This window comes from Muscardinus avellanarius (assembly GCF_963383645.1).
Source record: "Muscardinus avellanarius genome assembly, chromosome: 7".
Lineage (NCBI taxonomy): Eukaryota > Metazoa > Chordata > Mammalia > Rodentia > Gliridae > Muscardinus > Muscardinus avellanarius.
In genome coordinates, this window is record NC_137793.1 from 1770907 (window position 1) to 1782655 (window position 11749).

Genomic DNA, 11749 nt, shown 5'->3' on the forward strand with positions numbered 1-11749 from the left:
CTCCACAACTCAGTGAGACCCTGTTTCAAAATAAAGAATCAAAAATAGGGCAGGGGGTGTAGCTCGGAGGTCAAATGCCTCTGGGTTCCATCCCCAGACCCGCAAAAAAAAAAAAAAAGCTACGCATATTTTTTTCTTTTCGCTTCTTTTCCATTCTTTTCTTCTTTTGTGCTAGGGATTGAACCCAGAGGCATTCTACTCCAAGCTACACCCCCAGCCTGATTTTATTTCTTCTTTGGAGACAGGGTCTCTCTAGGTTGCCAAGAGCCTCACTAAGTTGTCGGGGCTGGCTTTGAACCTGCAATCCTCCCATCTCTGTTCCCAGGTACTGAGATTTACAAGCATACACCACCACACCCGGTCACGCATAATTTTTTAAAGTTACTCTTTAGGAATAGAGACAAATATAATAAAACTATGTATCCAGGAAAGCAATGGAATTAGTCTGGGAGCCAGGAAGCACCCCTGGGGAAGGAGCAAAGGATGCTGGGAGAGGCTGTGGCCACACACTGGCTATGACCAGGGCCAGGCTGGGCATTGGTGAGCTCACCACCTACACGAGCAAAGCCAGCCATCCACGTGCCGAGCAGGAGAGTGACAGGAGCCAAAGAAGGTGCTAACCCGAGTCTGTGTGCCTGATGCTACACAACAGGGTCTGGCCTTTGACGTGGCCACTCCACAGAGGAACACACATGAAATTAGGAAGAACATTTATCACAAGTGTGTGTCTAAGCATAAAAAGATAAAATAATCTAATGGATTAGTTTTACAAATTGTTTTTTTCAATATGCTAGTGAGGTGAGCGCACACCTGTACTCCCAGCTGCGCGGGGCCGGAGCCAGGCCGACCTATGAGAACTGAGTGAGGCCCTGTTTCCTCCTTCCCTCCCTTCCTTCCTTCTTTCCTTCCCTCCTTCCCTTCCTCCTTCCTCCCTCTCTTCTTCCCTCCCTCCCTCCCTTCCTTCTTTCCTTTTCAATAAACTAGGTAGTATTTGAAAAATATCTTTTTTTTATTTTATTACTGGGGTTGGAACCCAGTGGCATTCTACCTCCGAGCTACACCCCCAGCCCTATTTTTTATTCCTAACCTTAAAACAGGGTCTCACTGAGTTGCAGAGGGCCTCACTAAATAGCTGAGGTTATCCACAAACCATGATCCTCCTGTCTCAGCTCCGAATGCTGGGATTATAAGCGTGCACCACCACGCCTGGCTCTGAAAAAATATCTTTGTCTAGTAGTAACTAAGTATGTGGGAAAATGCTCATATATCAGTTGACTAAAACAAGTTGCATAATACAATAAGAGACTTATTTTTATTTTCCCTAAGTATATTTATTTTTATTTTATTTTATTTTATTTTTTGGTGGTACTGGGGTTCCTGGAAACCCATCTACCTCCGGGTTACACTCCCAGACCTATTTTTATACTTTTTAATTTGGAAACAGGGTCTCTCAAGCCAGTGCGGCTGGCTTCGAACCTGCGCGATCCTCCTGTGTCCACCTCCCAAGCACGGGGATGACAAGCGTGCCCACCGCGCCCGGCCCTAAGTGTATTTATATATGGATGCACACACGCACACGCTGAGAAGACTAACATCAAATGATGGTGGCGGCCAGTGAGGTGGCGCACACCTGTACTCCCAGCTGCGCGGGGCCGGAGCCAGGCCGACCTATGAGAACTGAGTGAGGCCCTGTTTCCTCCTTCCCTCCTTCCTTCCTTTCTTCCTTCTTTCCTTCCCTCCTTCCCTTCCTCCTTCCTCCCTCTCTTCTTCCCTCCCTCCCTCCCTTCCTTCCTTCCTTTTCATTTTTGTGAAACTGGAAGTTGAACCCAGGGCCATTCTATCTTTGAGCTATACTCCAGCCCTTTTTAAATTTTGAAACAGGGAGCCGGGCATGGTGGTGCATACTTGTAGTCACCACGCTTGGGAGGCTGAGACAGGAGGATCGCGCAGGTTCAAAGCCAGCCTCAGCTACTTAGTGAGGCCCTCGGCAACTTAGTGAGACCCTGTTTCCAAATAAAAATATAAAATAGGTCTGGCAGTGTAGTCTGGAGGTAGAAGGCCCCTGGGTTCCATCCCCAGTACCACAAAAAATTAAACAAACAAACAAACAAACAAATAAATAAATAAGCAAGCTGCATGTGGTGGCACACACTTGTAATCCTAGCATTTGGGAGGCTGGGACAGGAGGATCGCAGTTCAAGAATAGACTACTTAGTGAGGCTCTTTGTAATTCAGTGAGACCCTGTTTCAAAATAAAGAATAAAAAAAATAGGTCTGGGGGTGTAGCTCAGAGGCAGAATGCCTCTGGGTTTCATCTCCAGTACTGTAAATAAATAAAGCCTAAAATAACCCTGTGAGGATGGCATTCTGACCCCATGTTGTAGGTGCAAATACTGAGGGTTAGGGTTAGGGAGCTTGCCTGAGCACAGAGCTCGTAAGGAGCCGTGTGTGTGTGTGGGGCTTGCGGAGCCTTCGGAAGGCGAGCCCGAGATGCCGAGCTCTGGGAAGGCTCCTGTTGTGGCGCCTCCGGGCCACAGAGCTCCCTGGGGTGTGAGCAGCCGTCCCCACGGGTGCCTAGCCAGCAAACACGGGGGGGCCAGCGTGAGGCCCGCGCCCACACCCAGCCTCGGATGGCCGCAGTGGCTGAGGCGCTGGGACACCACTCTCGCCCGGAGTCTTGAGTGGAGAGGAGGAGGAGGGCGCCGCAGGGCCGGGACAGCGCCAGGACGCTTCTCGTCTTTCTCCTGGTCCCTCATGCTTCTAATGTAAGCTCTGATGCCAGAGAGAACGCCCCTCTCGGGCCAGGCCGCCCGGGCTCCAGCTGGACAACACAGTGGAAAGCAGACTCAGGGGAAGGATGCCTTGGCCTGGGAGCCGCGCACGGGTCGGAGAATCTGACGCCTACCTCTGTAGAGCCCGGCGCTCCCTCCAGAGCACCCAGAATAGAGTATTAGGACTTCGGAGGGAAAGAAGGTAACAGTTAGTTGCTCTCTCCTCAGCTGGAGCATTCCGGAGTGTCCTTCAAGCTGGAGTTCAAACGTCAGCTTCCAGGAAGACTTCCCCAGCACCCCTGAGCAAGAAGGCCGCTCTTCTGTACATGGTTAATAAATGGTCTGTGTCCCTGCTGGGCGGTCTGCCTCCCTGCTGGAGCGGCACCTCAACGCAGTGTGGACGTACATCTTTGGGGTCCCCTCTTTCCCTTGCGCCTTCCCCCACCCCTCCCTGTACGTGCTGTGTGGCGAGTGCTGGCTAAGGGCTGACTGTTGGGTAGAGGGCTGTGGAGGTCTCAGGTATTCCTCTGGAATCCCCAGAGTAGGAGTTAAAGCCGGGTTTGGACCTGTGCCCTTGAGAGATTCTGAGGAATGCTAAGCACCTTTCTCCAGAAAAAAGTATATGCAAAAGAAAATCCCCAATTGCAAAGCACTGTATAGATATACCACATGCACAGATGTACCTGTACAACTGAGCGCACTTGAGTAGAAGAGAGACTGACTCAACATCAGTGCCCAAGCTGCGCGGTCCTGCTGCCCTGCCTCCGGGTGCCGCCACTGGGGACTGAGCGCTCTGTGCTAGCTCGTGCAACTCCCTGCGGCTCTGCGATCTCAGTACAGTTTCAGTGACAGACAAGCAGATGCCGTGGTGCACACCTGTGATCCCAGCAGCTCAGGGGCTGAGGTAGGAGGGTCTCGACTTTGAGGCCAGCCTGACCAACATTGTAAGACCTTGTTCTCAAAATAAGACATAGAAAGGGCTCAGGCTGTGACTCAGTGATAGAGTGCTGGGTGGGGCGGGGGAGAAGGAGAAGGAGAAGGAGGAGAAGAAAAAGAAAAGAAAGTCCAAACATCACACTTTTGGAGTTGATGGATACACACACCTAACCTACCCATGAACTGAAAGTTAAATAGAAAGCCAGGTGTGGTGGTGCATGCTTGTAATCCCAGTACTTGGGAGGCTGAGACAGGGTCTTACAGTCTCAGCTACTTAGCGAGGCCCTCTGCAACTTAATGAGACCTTGTTTCAAAAATAAAGAATAAAATAAGGCTGGGGGTATAGCTTGGAGATAGAATGCCCCTGGGTCCAATTCTCAATACAGAAAGAAAAAGCAGAAAGGGAAGGGTTGAGGAAGTAGGTCCGAGGTAGAATACCCCTGGGTTCAATCCCCAGTACTGCAAATAAATAAAGAAAGAAAGACCAATACAAGCTGCAGCAGGAGGGGCCTCGGGAGTCGGGAGCAGCTTGCTGCGGGAGAGAGGGCCGAGGAAAGGCCACCTGAGCCCTCCCCAGTCTAGTCCAGTCTCTACTTTGCTGGATGGAAAACTAATGGGAAAATACATTTCCAGAGCCATTCAGAGGTGTGGTGCAGAAGTGGGTGAGCCAGCTGTCGGCCTTCCAGAGCCACGGGCTCCTGAGAGGAGGAGGGTGCTGTCCACGCTGTGCTGTCACGTGATTTAAGGCAGGCGGACAGCACGTCAGGGTAGCCGATATTCCCCCATATGGGCGAGAGCTCCGAGTCTAGGGAAGGCCATGTGTTTGCAGAATTGTTGACCTTTCTTCTTCCCAGACTGTCCAACTCACCTGTGGCCTGGGATGGTCTCCTTGGCAAGCAAGGTGGAACATCGCCCCCAACCCCCGGCTCGCCCACGAAGCTGCTTCCATTCACACCCACCGCAGGACTGGGAGCAGGCCTCAGACTGCTGTGCCGGCTCTCCCCCTAGTAGGCACCCCCAATCAAGAGACCCAGAGACACCAGAGAAGACCTTTCTCAGGGCCTGGGCCCTGCGCTGTGCCAGACGGGAGGGTTCACGTAGACACAGGAGGCAGGCAGCCCTGGGAGCGGGGACAGGAGCAAGGCTGCAGCAGGAGGGGCCTCGGGAGTCAGGGAGCGGCTTGCTGCGGGAGAGAAGGCCTGGGGAAAGGCCACCTGAGAAGTCCACAGGGAGCCAGGCGCCTTGCCAAAGGAAAGGCGGACGAGTCTTAGTCCAGGACACAGGGGAGGATTCACAGAACTGTTGGCTGCGTGTTCTTTGGGCCTGGACTCTCCCAAGAGATGTTATTTATTTGTTTGTTTGTTTGTTTGTTTGTTTGTTTATTGGTACTAGGGATTGAATCCGGGGACATTCTACCTCTGAGCTACACCTTAGTCCTATTTTTTATTCTTTCTTTCTTTCTTTTGTGATACCAGGGATGGAACCCAGGGGCATTCTACCTCTGAACTACACTCCCAGCTCTATTTTTCATTCTTTATTTTGAAATAGAGTCTCACTGAGTTGCAAAGGGTCTCACTAAGTAGTAGCTGAGGCTGTCCATGAACCGGGATCCTCCTGTCTCAGCCTCCTGAAAGCTGGATTACAAGTGTGCTCCAGCACGCCCAGCTCAGAAGACTCAGGTAAGCAGAAAGAAGGAAAGAAAGTCCCACCAGAAGCAACCACTACTATTACCTTACTATGTAGCTTTCTACAGTCACTTTTAAATACATATCCATGTGCTTAATAAAAACACATTTTTTAGCCGGGCGTGGTGGCACAGGCTTGTAATCCCCGCACTTGGGAGGCTGAGACAGGAAGATCGCACGGGTTCGAAGCCAGCATCAGCTACTTAGGGAGGCTCTCAGCAACTTAGTGAGACCCTGTTTCCAAATAAAGTATAAAAATAGGTCTGGGAGTGTAGCCCGAAGGTAGAAAGCCTCTGGGTGCCACCCCCAGTACCACACACACACACAAAATAATAATAATAAATAAATAATAAATAAAACCACACTATTTTATAAGATACTTTTTCTACTTAATTTACAGCTAAAACCACACTATTTTATACGTTACTTTTTGTACTTAATTTATTATATAATACACAATTTTTTGTGTGGGTCTGGGGATGGAACCCAAGGGCATTCAACTTCTGAGCTACACCCTCTGCCCAATTTTTTATTCTTTATTTTGAAACTGGGTCTCACGAGTTGCAAGGGGCCTCACTAAATAGCTGAGGCTGTCCACGAACTGAGATCTTCCGGTCTCAGCCTCCCACATGCTAGGATTACAAGCACGCACCACCACGCCTAGCTTATTTACAATATTTTTATAAAGTACTTTTTGCAGTTAATGTACTATGAATCATATTGTGTCAATAAGCAGACTTCTATGATATATATATGGGTTCTATATGTTTTTTGGATTGAACCCAGGGGGAGGGTCTACCTCTTAGCTCTACCCCTCAGCCCTATATATTTTTTATTTTGAAACAGAGTCTTGCTAAGTTGCAGAGGGCATCACGAAATTGCTGAGGCTGGACTTGAACCTGTGATCCTCCTGTCTCAGCCTCCTATATACTGGATTATAGGTGTGAACCATCATACCTGGCTACAGTAGGATTTCTGAGAGCTGCAAAATGGTAACAGTATTCATAAGACTTACCCTGCTTTCTGCAGTGTTGAACTTTGCCTTTCATTTCAGAGATTTTTTCCCCCTGTAACAGAAAAACATTTCCTTCTGTAACTGAGAATGAGAATGCTGTGTGGACGTCACGGGCATCACCACGGAACATGACCATCTCTCTCTCTGTCCTTTAGCCAAACTGCAGGAGCTGGGAGAAAGGTCTCTATCATATCTGTGTCAAAGTTCCTGGCCACAAAACTTGGCCGTGTCTGAAATTCTAATTTCAGCCAGGCATGCTGGCGTATGCTTGTGATCCCAGTATTTGGGGGGCTGAGACAGGAGGATTGCAGGTTCAAGGCCAGCTTTAGCAACTGAGCGAGACCCTAATTTAATTTAATTTTTTTGGTTTTTTGGTGGTACTGGGGGTGGAACCCAGAGGCTTTCTACCTCAGGGCTACACTCCCAGATCTATTTTTTTATGTTTTAATTGGAAACAGGGTCTCACTGAGTTGCTGAGAGCCTCACTCAGTAGCTGAGGCTGGCTTCAAACCTGTGCCATCCTCCTGTCTCAGCCTCCCAAGCCCGGGGATTACAAATGTGCACCACCACGACCAGCTGAGGGACCCTACTTTAGAATAAAATAAAATTAAATTAAATTAAATTAAAAGGGCTTGGGTGTGCTTGGAGGTAGCGTGTCCCTGGGTTCAATCCCCAGTACCAAAATAAAATAAAACTCTGTGGCCAGTGTGGTGGTGCACACTTGTAATCTCAGTACTTGGGAGGATGAGACAGAAGGATCACAGGTTTGCAGCCATCCTTAGCTTCTTAGTGAGGCCCTCTACAACTTAGTGAGGCCCCGTTTCAAAATAAAGAATAAATAATAGGGCTGGGGTGTAGCTTGGAGGTAGAAAGCCTCCTGGGTTCAATCTCCAGTGCTGCAAAATAAATAAATAAATAAATAAAACAAAAATAAAAAATTGATTCCAAATGAAAGGGCAATATATGCTTAATTTCTCTGAAAACTACAGAGGGAATCGAGAAGGATCCAATGAGTGGCAGGCAGCCTCAGGTCCGCCGAGGGCAGCGATCTGGAGGTTGGGCAGGCCCAGCTGGCAGGCTTTCCCCGGGCAGAGGCTCTAAGGTGTTGAGTACTTGGGACTTTACTTGGGGGCTTCTGGGGCACGGGCAGCCTAGGAGCAAAAGCCCCTTATCCTTTTCAGCTAAGGGTTCCCAAGCAACAGGAGCAAGAGTCAGACCAGCCGCATCATCTTTTGCCTTTATTCCTTTTTTGTGTGTGTGTGTGTGGATCTGGGGATTGAACCTGGGGCATTCTACCTCCAAGCTACACCCCCAGCCCTATTTTTTATTCTTTATTTTGAAACGAGGTCTCACTGAGTAGCTGAGGCTGTCCACGAACTGCGATCCTCCTGTCTGAGCCTCCCGAGTGCTGGGTGACAGCACCCACCACACCCGGCTGGGCTCTGTTCCTGAGTGGCGGTCTCTGACCTGGTCTTCTGGTCGTCCCATGCCTGCCTCTGCCCTGCCGCTGCCCTCCCCTCTTCCTGCGCTGGCTTCCTCTCAGCGTGGTCCCTCCCTCATCGCATGCTCCCCACCACCACACCACCATGTGCCTCCTGGCAGACACTGAGGGACTCCAGCTGGCACCAGAGGGTATTTAGAATCAGAGCCCGCTTGGGGATTGTAACCTGTTGGATATTAGTAATAAATATCATGCTGTTTTGGCGTTTTATATTTACAGTTTTCCTTAATTCTCAGAAGAGTCTTACTATGTTGCTGGTACCATGACTCCGAGAACTGAGACTCAGGAACTTTAGGTAACTTGCCAAGCGCCACCAGCTGGGCGCCTGCAGAGCAGGGATTGGCAGGGCTGGCTCCACTCCGCCTCGGTAAGTGGAGAAGCTGGGCCTGGACAGGACAGGACAGCCACAAGGCCAGAACTGCTGACTAGGCTCGTCCCTTCCCTCTGTGTTGTGTCCGTTTTTCTACCCTGGCCAAGAGTGGCCGTTATCAAACATCCGCTCAAGGTTATCATCCTCCTGCTCCACCTCCTCGTCAGGTGGTTTTTATTTATAGTCACATTTAAACCTCACGGCAACACTCGGACACGTGTCGGGCTGGATTTGCCATCTGAGCACAGATTCCTTCTCCACGTGGATTTGCTTTACCCTCGCTCCGTTCCTTCCTTCCCTCCTTCCTTCCTTCCTTTATGCCAAGAAATTAAAAGGGCAATTCTTTTTAACTTTTTATTTGTTAATTTTTGCCGTGCTGGGGATGGAACCCATTCTGCCCTGAGCTACACCCCAGCCCTATTTTGGATTCTTTTTCTTTATTGGTGCACCGTAGTCGTCCATCCTAATGGGGCACAGGATGGTGGTGGCACGGATGCACACATCACTCACTGGCCCTTCCCCACTCCCTCCCCCGCCCTCCTCGTCCTTCCTTCTCATGTTTGGCTTATTCTGTATTTTGGCACAGGGCCTCACTGGGTTGCGGAGGGCCTCACTCAGTAGCTGAGGCTGCCTGTGAACCTTGGTCCTCCTGTCTCAGCCTCCCGAGTGCTGGGATCCAAGCGTGCGCCCCCACGCCCGGCTTGGTTTGCTTTGAAATTTCTGTTCCAAGTGTCCCTTAGCTCTGAATTGAGCGGGCCAGGTTGAACTGGTTAAGACCAGATGACTGAAATGACTTTTAGACCCATCCCTTGTGTGGAGTTGTATGGAGTAGGAACGTCCGTCCGGATGTCTCCTGCTGCTGTGGTCTGTGTTGTTCATAATCACGTACGCTTTGCTTCATGGCCTGGATGCTCATAAAAGCTTCCTAGAGTTTATTCCTTAAGAAGTTAAGTCGTGGCGTCTAATTATTTGGCAGGATGTCTTAAGTGCATATAATTATATCTTCTCTCCATTTCGTGATGGCATTGAGCCAGCTAATCTGCATCAAGAGAAATTAAGTAAAGACACTGATGCCGCCAAGGAGGCGCTCACAGCAGTGCGGGAAGGACTTCTCAGTGCAGTCTCAGCACACAGTAGGTATTCAATACTTTTTTTTGTGGTACTGGAATTCCTGGAAGCCCTTCTACCTCCGGGCTACACTCCCAGATGTATTTTTACATTTTTTATTTGGAAACAGGGTCTCCTAAGCCAGCGCGCGCGGCTGGCTTCGAACCTGTGCGATCCTCCTGTCTCTGCCTCCCAAGCGTGGGGATCACAAGCGTGCGCCACCACGCCCGGCTCAATACTTTTTTTTTTTTTTTTGCAGTACTGGGGATTGAACTCAGGGGCATTCGAGCTACACCTGCAGCCCTATTTTATTCTGAAACAGTGTCTAAGTTGCAGAGGGTCTCACTAAGTAGCTGAGGCTGGCCAAGAACCTGTGATCCTCCTGTCTCAGCCTCCCAAGTATTGAGATGACCAGTGTGCGCCACCATGTATGCCTTCAATACTTTTTTTTTTCCTTGTGGGTCTGGGGATGGAACCCAGGGGCATTTGACCTCCGAGCTACACCCCCTGCCCGATTTTTTATTCTTTATTTTGAAACAGGGTCTCACTGAGTTGCAGAGGGCCTCACTAAGTAGCTGAGGCTGTCCTCGAACCGCGATCCTCCGGTCTCAGCCTCCTGAATGCTGGGATGACAAGTGTGCCCACCACGCCCGGCTGCTTCAATACTTTTTAATCTAACATCATCACCATCTTTGCAGGACAGAGAACTCAAGGCAAAGGGAAGTTATAGTAACCCAGTTCCAGGCTTTGGTCTGTGGAAGGTTAGCTGTGACTGCAGAGACCTTGGTGGGGGATAAAGGTTTAAATCCTGACACAGCTGGGGGTGGTCGGCACGCTTGGAATCCCAGCATTTGGGAGGCTGAGACTGGGGGATCAAGGTTCGCAGACAGCCTCAGCTACTTAGTGAGGCCCTTTGCAACTCAGCGAGGCCCTGCTTCAAAATAAAGAATTATGCCCTTGGGAGGCTGAGACAGGAGGATCACACAGGTTCGAAACCAGCCTCAGCTACTTAGGCTCTCAGCAACTTTGTGAGACCCTGTTTCCAAAAAATATATAAAATAGGTCTGGAAGTGTAGCCCGGGGGTAGAAAGCCTCTGGGTTCCACCTCCAGTACCACACACACACACAAAAATAAATAAATAAATAAATAAATAAATAAATAAATAAAAATAGGGCTGGGGGTGTAGTTGGGAGGTAGAATGCCCCTGGCCTCCATCCCCAGTACCAAAAAAAAAAAAAAAAAAAAAAAATCCTGACTGTTTCTGCACACTCTGCATGGTTCTACAATCGTGGCACCAAGTTGGGGTTGACTTTTTCTTCCCCACTCATTCTACAAGGTCGTAACTCTTTCTGCTTTTTCATTTGGTGTGTGAGCCGCAGGACAAGGTCGGAATCGAGGCCGAAGGCCTTCTTCCCAGTCTGGCTGAGGCTCTTTCTCCTGGGCCCACCGGGAGGAGGCGGGAAGGGGAAGGAGAAGAGCAATTTCCAGCCGAGGGAGGCCGGCCGGCTGGCCAAGCAGGTGGCCTGGGTGGGGGGGCCTTGGCGGGGCCGGCGGCTGGGCACTGGCGGGGCCTGGCTTCCCGGCTCGCCCTCCTCCGGAGCGCGTCCACCCCTCTCCTTCCCGGCTCATCGCAACCCCTCTGGCCATGGCGAACACGTTCACCCGGCTCTGCTGGGGGCCTGGGACTGGCAGATCGTTGGCGCCCTGCGGAGCCAGCTGTTTCTGAAGATGTGGGGACAGTGTAATGGAAAACGCTTCCACCCTCAGGAGCTCCGCAGCCAGGCCAGGGCTGAACCTCAGGGACTTCTCGGGAGCTGCTCCCCGGCCCGGGCGCGCGTCCTCCACCGAGCAGGCTGGGGCCGGGCGGGCCTCCGGGAGGCGCTGACCGCGGGGGCCTGCAGGGAAGGCCGCGGCCGCGCCCGGCGGTGGGCACGGCACTCCCACCCGGCGGCCCCCGGCCCCGCTCCCGCCCCAGGTGCGGCGCCCGCGGGGTTCCCGCGCTGCGGGGCCGCGGACCACGGGCGCGCGGTGCTTGTTCCGTTTACGAGGTGGCCGTCCCCGGCGAAGGCTGGCTGGGTCGGGCAGGGTGGCGCGCCCCTGTCAAACCAGTCCCCTGGAGGCTGAGGCGGGAGGACCGCGGGCGCGCGGCCAGCCTCTGCAGCTCAGGGAGACCCTGTTTTCAATAAAAGGGAGGTTGGGGGTGTAGCTCGGAGGTACAGCGCCCCGGCTTCCATCCGAAGGATCACACGCACACACGCACACGGGGTGAGGCTGGACCCCGAGCGGCCCTCGCAGAGGAGCCGGCAGCCCGGGCTCGGCCGGCTCGCGGCTCCCCCTCCCCGCCGCCCACCCGGCCAGGGCGC